The sequence below is a fragment of the Otolemur garnettii genome, unplaced genomic scaffold, assembly GCF_000181295.1.
Source record: "Otolemur garnettii isolate 467f Iridium unplaced genomic scaffold, OtoGar3 scaffold00019, whole genome shotgun sequence".
Taxonomy (NCBI): Eukaryota; Metazoa; Chordata; class Mammalia; order Primates; family Galagidae; genus Otolemur; species Otolemur garnettii.
In genome coordinates, this window is record NW_003852414.1 from 24,785,595 (window position 1) to 24,795,408 (window position 9,814).

Here is a 9,814-nt window from a genome sequence, read left to right on the forward strand (position 1 = left end):
AGACAATCTTTTTTCCTGTCCAAGATCGATATACACTGTCATAAGCTACCATAGGAAATTTATAGAACACATAGCAACGTGTGTTAGGTTATAAATGCCGGTCAGAGAGAAGAGCCATCTGAATGCTTCATATATTTTAATGATCTGTTCCAGTTCCTTTATGAAGAGCAATTTTAGCATTCCCTGGTATGTATCCGGTCAGTCAGCTGGAAGAGTTCCCAGGGTCTCCGAATGTGGTCATGTTTCATGGAATTTCAAGCACGAACCTGAAGCCAGTCAGAAATTTCTGCAGTATGATATGGATTCAAAGGTACCAGAAGGGACTCATGTCTTCTAGTTTGCTGCGGCTGGTATATGACAGGCAATGGTTGAGCACACCCGAGGTACACCAGGAGCACAGGGATGCTTGTCCTGAGCTCCCTACTTGTGTGACCTGCAGAATAAGTTTCAAATTCTGATGCTTCAACTCTCTCCCAACTAGGAGGAAGCTCTTCTGACTGAAGAGGGTGGCTCCAGTGAGTTCTGTTTGTGTTGTGATCTGTGCAATACTTTCCCCCTCTCATCATCCAGTCTGCAGACCAGCCGGGAGGAAGGGGTGAATCTTCAGAGCCATGGCTAGGTAAATTTCCTAAACACGTGGCAGCAACTCCAGGCTATAAATCTCCGCAACTCTGTGAATGTCAATGTTAGCTGAAATAGTTCTTTGGTTATATCTACGTGTGTTGTAAATATGTAATTTTTTTAGTTTAGGTAATCTTCCAGAATACAAAGCACTCTCAGATATTAGTGATTCTGAATTATTGATGAGTTTCAATTATTGATGACATGTTGAAAATGTTGTTTGATTTTATACAACGAGCTTCTTTTCTTTTCTTTTTTTTTGAGAGAGTCTCACTATGTCGTCCGTGATAGAGTATGTCACAGCTCACAGTAACTCAAACTCTTAGGCTTAGGCGATTCTCTTGCCTCAGCCTCCCAAGTAGCTGAGACTACACGTGCCCGCCACAACACCTGGCTATTTTGTTGTTGTTGTCGTTGTCACTGTTGTTTAGCTGGCCAGGGCTGGGTTCGAACCCACCAGCTCCAGTGCATGTGACTGGTGCCCTGATCACTGAGCTACAGGTGCTGAGCTGACAACAAGCTTATTAAATACATTTTTGTGGAAACTAAAAAAAACCAAAAAAATCCAGTTAGAAATCTCTTTTTTGATCATGCCACAATGAAGCCACTCCTTGATTTCTGCTAAGAAATGTCAACAATCATCTGAGCCTTCAGTGGGTCTTAATCATTTTAGGGGAATACCTGCTGTTGGCAAAGTGGGGCCCATGGACTTGCTCAACACGGCTATCCACAAACCCTCATGGTTAATGTTTAACAATAGCCTTACTACCACAGGACTGAACTTTGCTCCTCCAGGATTACTGAGTTACTTGGTGGCTTGCCTTCTGTAGAAGTCACAAGAGATTTCCAGGCTTGCCAGGAGAATGTCTTGTTCTCAGTAACTCCTCAGATGAGCTAGGATATCGGTGACTGTTGTAATAAGCATGATATTTAATCCTCTATACCTTACTTTGGAAAATCACAGTATTTGTGAAGGATGATAAGGAAAAGCACAGTAAGACAAGATGTCCTTGTGTTTATGAAGGAGCCAATTCACCAAAAACGTAACAAGTAAATAGGTGATTTTGGGTGTGTGCTTGACCAGAGTAAGGGATCCCTAGATAGCTGGTGAGCATTATTTCAGGATGAATCTGGGAGAATGCCTCTGGGAGATTAGCGTTTGAATCAACGTCCCAACTGAGAAAGGGCCACTGTCACCCGCTGTTGGCAGGCAGCTATCAGCTCCGGATAGAAGAGAAAGGTGGAGGAGAAGCCAAGTTCTTGGCTCTCTTTTCTGGAGCTGGGACACCCCGCCTATTTGCCCTTTGGATATCAGGTCTCCAGGTTCTTATTTCCCAATATTGATGTAAAACTTGGATTATGGTATCTGCCGATGTTAGCTAGTTGAAATTTCCAGGTCTACCACCGTTTCTCTTCTCTCCTGAACTCAGAATATTTTGTACAAGACTTTGGATTCATGCCATGAACTAATCCTGGTATCTCTCGACTAATCTAGTTGGAAATGATACACTTGGTCAAGATCCCTGCTGCTTGACATAGGAACAGAACCAGCCTCACTCGCATCAGCCTAAGCAATTCAGCATATTCTCTCAACAACCTCAACTGTGCCTGTGTTCTCAGCCTGAAATATTTTGCAAACACCAAAAAAGCTTGAAGCCGCTGTGTGGCAGGATGACCCCTCGGTCCGTGTGCAGGTGGCAAGGTGCTCTCTCATCTCTACTCCGGAGACATTCCTTCCTTCCTTTCTGTGCTGCTGTCTCTGGAAAAATAGTCACGGAACAGAACAAACCTTTCTGTGTTCACACTTACAGCCTTTCAGGGTTGCAAGAGTACTTGAAGGCTGATTTAAATCATAGAACGAATGAAAACATCAGATTTCAACATGAATAGAATGTAAAGTCAATTGATAAACACCTTTAGTATATAAAAACTTCATGCTCAATTGTAATAAAGTGTCTGATTCTCAAAAACAGAATTCAACATAACTCTTCTTTGGCAAACAGGCCCTCTCAGACATCACTGAGGATACAACTAACCTGTCTCCGGTGAAAGGTATCTTACCATTTCCTAGAGCAAATAACTCCATTGTTTGTGCACTGGCAGCTGGAAAATTCTTTCCTGTGGAGTACACAGAATTTTCCAGCCACCATTTGCTAGGAGTAAGAAAAAGAAAAGTTGTTTGTGTTCTTGAAATTAATTTTATTTGGGCCATTTCAACCTTGATCCTTCTTGGAATATGTTAGCTGGAGAGCCGACTGTCCCACAGAGCAAAGCCTGGGGCTGTCCCTCTGGTTGTCATTCTGTTTTCTCCAGGATGTTCCCAAAGCCTTGTCACTTTCAGGTCCGGCTTCCCTGCATGTCGGCGAAGGTCAGCCAGTTCCACAGGGAAAACGGGCGGCTTCTGCCCGAGATACCGCAGATGAAAAAGTTTTAACATAAGTTCCCATAAGCATCAGGGTGGGTGGAATGAGGCTGTAATTCCACTGGGAGGAAGGACCCTACCATCCAATGACACTTTTTTGTGAGAAGAATGTGGCCTTCTGGTCCTTGGGTGTGGTCTTTTGATTGAATCCAAATTTTATAGAACAAATCCTTTTTATAAAGGGATTTGTTTGCTTGTTTGGATTGTGTCAAGGGACTGCACTTGGGGATCTGGAGGGCCACGTGTGGCCTTGAGGCGCCACTCGTGGCTGGAGGTTTTCTTTCAGAGAGTATCTGGAAGGTTCCACAACATGACATGAAAATGCAGGCAGAAAGTGTTCTGTTCATAACAGAACCAGGGCAAGGACAATTGCTCAATTATGCTGAATGTTGGTGCAATTCATCTGTTCATAGATATTTTAAGTTGGCTTATAACAAGGCCATGCTTATCATCTGCCTCCCATCCAGGGGTGGACCCAGCTGGCTAAAATGGACAGCAAGGTTCAGGCTGGGAAGCACAGCTGTAGGCAGGAAAGGAGTAAGCTCTCTGAGGAAGGGGTAAAAGAAACAGGCACAAACAGCCCAATGTGCACACTTGATAAGCCGTCTTAGGAGCTGGGCCGCGGCGTGAAGGGGAGACATGAGCAGGGACAGCTGAGCTTCATCCTGCTTCAGGGGACTCATGTCCAAAACTTGCTGGCATCAGAATGACCCCAGGGTGGGAGTTCGGTCCTCTGACATCACAAGGTGAAGTGGAGCTCAGGCACTGGCTGCACAGCCCGGGTAGAGTGGCCAGAACCCCCTCATGGTGGGGGGTCGCCTCTTACTAACAAGGAATACAGGGTAGTTGGTAAAAAGTAAGGGGGGGGGGCATTAGGTGGCTGAAATCAATGGTGGAGCTGGTCTTTCCAAATGACTGATTTGGTTTAATTCTTTTTTTTTTTTTTTTTTCTGAGACTAAGTCTCCCTCTTTTGCCCCAGCCTAGTGTGCTGTGGTGTCATTACAGCAACCTCAAACTCCTGGGCCCAAGCAGTCCTCTTGCCTCAGCCTCCCAAGTAGTTGGGACTGCAGGCACCTGCCACAACACCCCACTAGTTTTTCTATTTTTAGTAGAGATGGGGTCTTGCTTTTGCTCTGGCTTTTGCTCTCTGACTCCTAAGCTCAGGCGATTCACCTGCCTCAGTCTCCCTTAGTGCTGGGATCACAGGTGTGAACCACTGAACCTGGCCATGATTTCTGCTTAATTCTTAGGGAAGAGAGCCTGATGATGGTTGACGAGGGAGGGGCAGAGAGGGGAATAAGGAGCCGTGCCTGACTTTTCATCTTCTTATGGCTGGGATTTTAGTTTTTCCTTGTAAAGAGGGAGTTTGCTCAGTTTGTTGGGGAGTGCAGGACTTTATCTATTTTTTTCATTTCCCCCCCTTTGGGTGAGATTTCCAGAGCTATCCTGGATGATCAAACTTTCATTTTGTCCCGTTATTGCTGAAGGTGGTGTGGCTACCTGGCCTGGGCCCAACCAGGCTTTTGGTGGGATTCTTATGGCTAATGTCCTGATAGACAACTAGACATCCTAGGCCAGACAGGAATGGAGGGGGACATGCATGCTTTAATCCTTAGAACGCTTTTTAGCAAATGTGAAAAAGCAAAGTCATAAAATTAACTGATCTGTACACATTGAGTGACTGCAATCTTGGTTTTACATGCAGATTTTTAGCAATTAGATACATAAATCACAAGCACTTTGCTAAAACCATCTGAGCTGGGAATTGAGAGAGTTTGGTAGAGCTGCAGTTGATTTTGTAACTTCTGCATTAATCCATCCCCAGGCAGCTAAAAACCTTGCTGTGATACCTTCATTTGCATGAACTATTTAACTATTTTAAAGGTTCTTCTTTAGAGATTTATTGTAGCTAAGCGATAACCCAGGATTCAGTCAGAACTGTAGGCAAGTAATAAAAACTCAAAAAACAAAGGTCAAGACTGGAATCTGTTAACCAGGAGATATAGTTTCCTCTTAAATACAATTTTTCTCTCTGCAGTAGCCCTTTTCTATAAAAGAGAAATTATTATTATTATTATTTTTTGAGACAGAGCCTCAAGCTGTCCCCCTGGGTAGAGTGCCGTGGCATTACAGCTCACAGCAACCTCCAACTCCTGGGGTCAAGCGAGTCTCCTGCCTCCGCCTCCCAAGTAGCTGGAACCACACACAGGCACCCACCACAATGCCTGGCTATTTTCTGGTTGCAGCCGTCATTGTTGTTTGGCAGGTCCGGGCTGGGGATTCGAACCTGCCACCTTAGGCGTACGTGGCTGGCGCCTTAGCCGGTTGAGCTATAGGCGCCGAGCCAAAGAGAAATTATTTTAAGACAAATTTGTGTGCACAAAGTTTTACTCTTATTATCCTGGGCCTGATTAAGTCCATAAACTGCAACAGGAATAGAGATGGGTCCAACAGGGTCTTTGTAAGTTGGGCTTGCCCGGTAATATGCCATCCCAGTGAAAACCTCAGTAGAACCATCAGTGTCCATAATGTGTCTTGTTATAAAGGAAAATAGGCTATTGTTGGACTTATGCAAATAAGCATGTTATGATAAAATAAGAATACTCACGAATAGTTTCTAAATTCTGATATCAGGTGGAGAGAGAAAGGTAAATATTGCCAGTTTTCTCAATTATTAGAGGCTGTAAATAGCTCACAAGAAAAAGGCTTTCTTGACTCTGGAAATAAGCCATGAGAAATCAGCAATATTTTGAACAAAATGTAAAAAAAATTATTTCTGCTCTCTGTTAGTCCAGCCTCTGTTTGAAGTTGGGTTACCATTTCTCATGAATGCAGACCTGGGCTGGGTTCGAACCCACCAGCCATGGTGCTTGTGGCTGGTGCTCTAACCCCTGAACTATAGACACCAAGCCCACAAGGTAATATTTTTAAAAACCTTTTATAATTTTTCTCTTTTTCTCAGCTTTCTGTATCAGTTCCATTTTATCCATCATTCTTTTTATTTCAGCAATTTACAACAATCCCTAAAACTTTGAAACTAGGCAAAATTACTTTCCTTTTAACAAAAACCACACTGCCTTATCTTACAACCTTTTTATCAAAACACATCCTATGTTCTTTTATCCTTTGCATATAGAATTGTTTCTCTTGTATCTGGTAGTTTTAATTACAGTGATAACTTTCAGTCACCCTCATTTTTAGTGAAAAAGGTAAACACATGAAAAAAATCAGAGTCAAAGGCCCCCCCCCCAAGAAAACAACAGCTCTGTGCCAGTGGAAATCAACCAAAAGGAGAATTTTGACTATAGATTGTAAGGAAGTTTAATGCAATACAAGAGAAAATAGAAAAGCCACAGAAAGAAACCATAAGAACAATGCAAGAAAAGAATCTAGAAATAGAATCTTTAAAAAGAAATCAAGCAGAACGTCAGGAAATGAAAAATCCACTCGAGGAAATATAAAACACACTCGAAAGGCTTTAGAGTGCGCTGGACCAGGCAGAAGAAAGAATCTCAGGGCTCCAAGTCGGCGTGTTTGAATTAAACAAGTCAGTCAAAGAGCAAGAGAGGGAAGAGGAATGAGCAAAGTCCACCAGAAACGTGGGATTGTGTGAAGAGGCCTGAGGTCAGAACCACAGGCACCCCTGAGGACAAACAGGGGACGCACCAGGGCTGGAAAGCCTATTTGAGAAAATACTTAACAGAAATTTCCCAGGTCTTGCTAGAGGTCTGGACTAGATTCCGGTACTAGGAGCTCAACAGACTCCTGGGCGGGTTATCACCAAGAGGCAATTACCACAATGTAGTCACCGGACTCAGAGGTACAATGAAAGAGGAACTCCTCCAGCTGAAATTTGTCGGACCTACCAAAAATAACTGATGGTCATATTGCAGAAGTTATTTCATCACATCGAGAAGGAAGGAATACTCTCCAACTTGTCCTAAGATACCAGTGTCACCTTGATACATACCAAAGCCAGGAACAGAATAACAGAAACTACAGACCAACATCCCTTATGAATATAGATGGAACTTTCTCAATAAAATCCTAGCAAACTGTATTTTCCTGGTAGAAAAATAACCCACCATGACCAGGTGGGCTTCATCCCAGAGATGCAAGGATGTCTCAGCTTACGCAAATCTGTAAATGTAACGTAGCGTGTAAATGGGGTCAGAACAAAGACAGACCAGGTGACCCTCTTAGAAGCTGCCCGGCCCAGGGAACCCCTTCTTGATTAAACGTAATTTGAAACAATGAACTGTCTTACAGCACACACCTCTTACCCCTCCACCAACAAGTAAGGAGATGACTACTGAGCATTTTTCAAATTATGACCCCAATAAAGAATTGCAAGTTAAAACTCAAAGAGGAGAATCTTTAACTTTCCCATCAGCAAAATATTGTTTGTATTTTGTTGTTGCGCTGTGTCCTCAGGAGACCATCCAGGCCTGACAAGGGTATGGCCTTGGCAAGTGTGTGGTGAGAGGTCCTGCGTGTGCCACTCAGCAGGGCAGCGCCTTGCAACGTGCAGCCAGGCCCAGGAGCTCCTGGGATCCCTCAGCTGTTAGGAAAGCTTTAGAAAACCACTGTCAAGGCTCGGCACCCATAGCACAGGTTCAAGCCTGGCGCGGGTCAGCTAAACATCAATGACAACTGCAATAAGAAAATAGCCGAGCACTGTGGCAGGTGCCTGTAGTCCCAGCTACTTGGGAGTCTGAGGTAAGAGAATCACTTAAGCCCAGGGGTTTGAGGTTGCTGTGAGCTGTGACACCACAGTACTCTACCAAGGGCGACATACTGAGACGCTGTCTTAAGCAAAAGAAAACACCGTTAAATTTGCCACAAGGCAGACAAACATCACATTTAATTTAAGACTTTGTTCAACCTTATTCATGGGGGAAAAGTGCCGGAATAATGTTAAAGTACTATTACATTTTCGAGTAGTTTGGTTAACTTCTGTGCATTGATACAATAGAATATTATGAGATGATTACAAACAAAAGAGTATGAATTTTGTATTCATGAAAAATTTTGAAGTATAGGACTAAGGACTTTTTGATGTGTTAGTGAAGAGAGCAGAGTACCTATTATTTATAATCAACAATGTTATTTGCCACATCACTTGTATCATAGGGACGAGACTATAAGTTGTTGATAGTGATGATTTCTAAAAATTGCAGCCACCGGCAATGCCTGTGGCTCAAGGATTCGGGTGCTGGTCCCATATACTGGGGGTGGCAGGTTCAAGACCGGCCCAGGCCAACACTGCAAAAATAAAATAAAATAAAAATAAATAAAAATTGCAACTACAAATGATTTTTTAATCTCCAATCTCTGATTTCTTTTATTTTATTTGCTAACTAAGAGATTATTCCTACAATTCTGTCTGTGGTTTTCTTTCTTTCTTTTTTTTTTTTTAATTGAATGGTAACTATGTACATTAATGCACTTCTGGGGTACAGTGTGGGGTTTTCACATGCAATCTGAAATACTTCCATCAAACTGGTCAACACAGCCTTCATGTCATTTTCTCAGTTATTGCTTTAAAACCTGTCTGTGGTTTTCAAAGTCTAGTTCACTTTTGCAATCCGAGAGAAATGTTTACTTTCAAAAGGGTAAACATTTGCCTTCCTGGCAGATCCCCCAAACTCTAACCTCCACCCACGGCCTTCACTTGACCTCTGCACAATTAACCATATTAAATTCCAGGCTTAACCTTCAGTCTTGTTTTTTATTTTGCCATTTGAGATTAACTCTTACTTTTCCTTTGCAGTGAGATATGAATTTGTATGATGATGTCTCCTGACTCCAGCCAGGCTGCCTTTCCAGACAGAACCACCTTGTGTCAGGAGTCCTGAAGCCAGAATGTCTTTTCAGCCTTTGGAGGGCTCACACTGGTCCACGTGGATGTGACAGAGGACGCCCATGCTCCATTTGCATGGCCTGGGCATAGGATTGGGACCCCTTTGCTGCAAACGCCTCATACCCTACAATTCACTGTATTATCTCAACAGCCTTCAGCAGTGAACTCTTGTCTCCTGGGTTTAATTTGACTTGTACTTTCCACAGGCAGCATAGAAACAGTCTGTCACGATTCTCCAGGCAAGATGACCCTGAGCTTCTGGAGAAGGTGGTCAAGGTGCAGGGGTCACTCTCCCCACTGTCTCCTGCCGGGGTCACTCTCCCCACTGCCTCCTGCCGGGGTCACTCACCCCACTGTCTCCTGCCGGGGTCACTCTCCCCACTGTCTCCTGCCTTGATCTTCCTTCTGTGTCTCAGGGATGCTCCGCCCTCTTCCTGCCTATGCCAATCCGTGAACTCTCTCTAATCCTTACTACAAGTTGCATCCAAAACAGAGCACTCCCGAGGGAAGGTGAGAGGCCCATTCTATACTCGGGAAGAGGAGCAAAGTGCTGGAAGGTGTGGTTTGTCTCTTCCTGGACAAATAAAGTCATGAGGGGGGATAAATCTTTGTTTCCACTCATATAGACTCCCTGGGTTTGAGGTGAACTTGAAGGACAATTTAAATCATAGGGTAAGTGAAACAGCAGATTGCAAGGGATAAAGCAGCGTGTTAATAAAAAACATTTTTACTATATAGAGAGTTATATTAACCTATAAGAAAAATTCTTCGATTCTCAAAAGATAAATTGCAGTGGTCCCCTTTGTGTCTAAAGCACTGGTATCACCCAGCCTCTGCTCCACTGAGAGCAGCTTCACCACGTCCAGGAGGAAACCACTCTGCTTTTAGTTCTCAGAGCGAAACAAAA

General features: G+C 43.6%; 1 long non-coding RNA gene and 1 pseudogene across 1 annotated transcript; one reads left to right on the forward strand and one right to left on the reverse strand.

Moving 5' to 3' along the window:
• Positions 1-32: 32 nt before the first annotated feature.
• LOC100941858 lies at positions 33-1,362 on the reverse strand (annotated as a pseudogene).
• Positions 1,363-7,721: 6,359 nt separating this feature from the next.
• Positions 7,722-9,512, forward strand: LOC111724119. Its single transcript, XR_002772469.1, has 2 exons — positions 7,722-7,763; positions 8,818-9,512. It is a non-coding gene; the product is annotated as an uncharacterized LOC111724119 (long non-coding RNA).
• Positions 9,513-9,814: the final 302 nt, after the last annotated feature.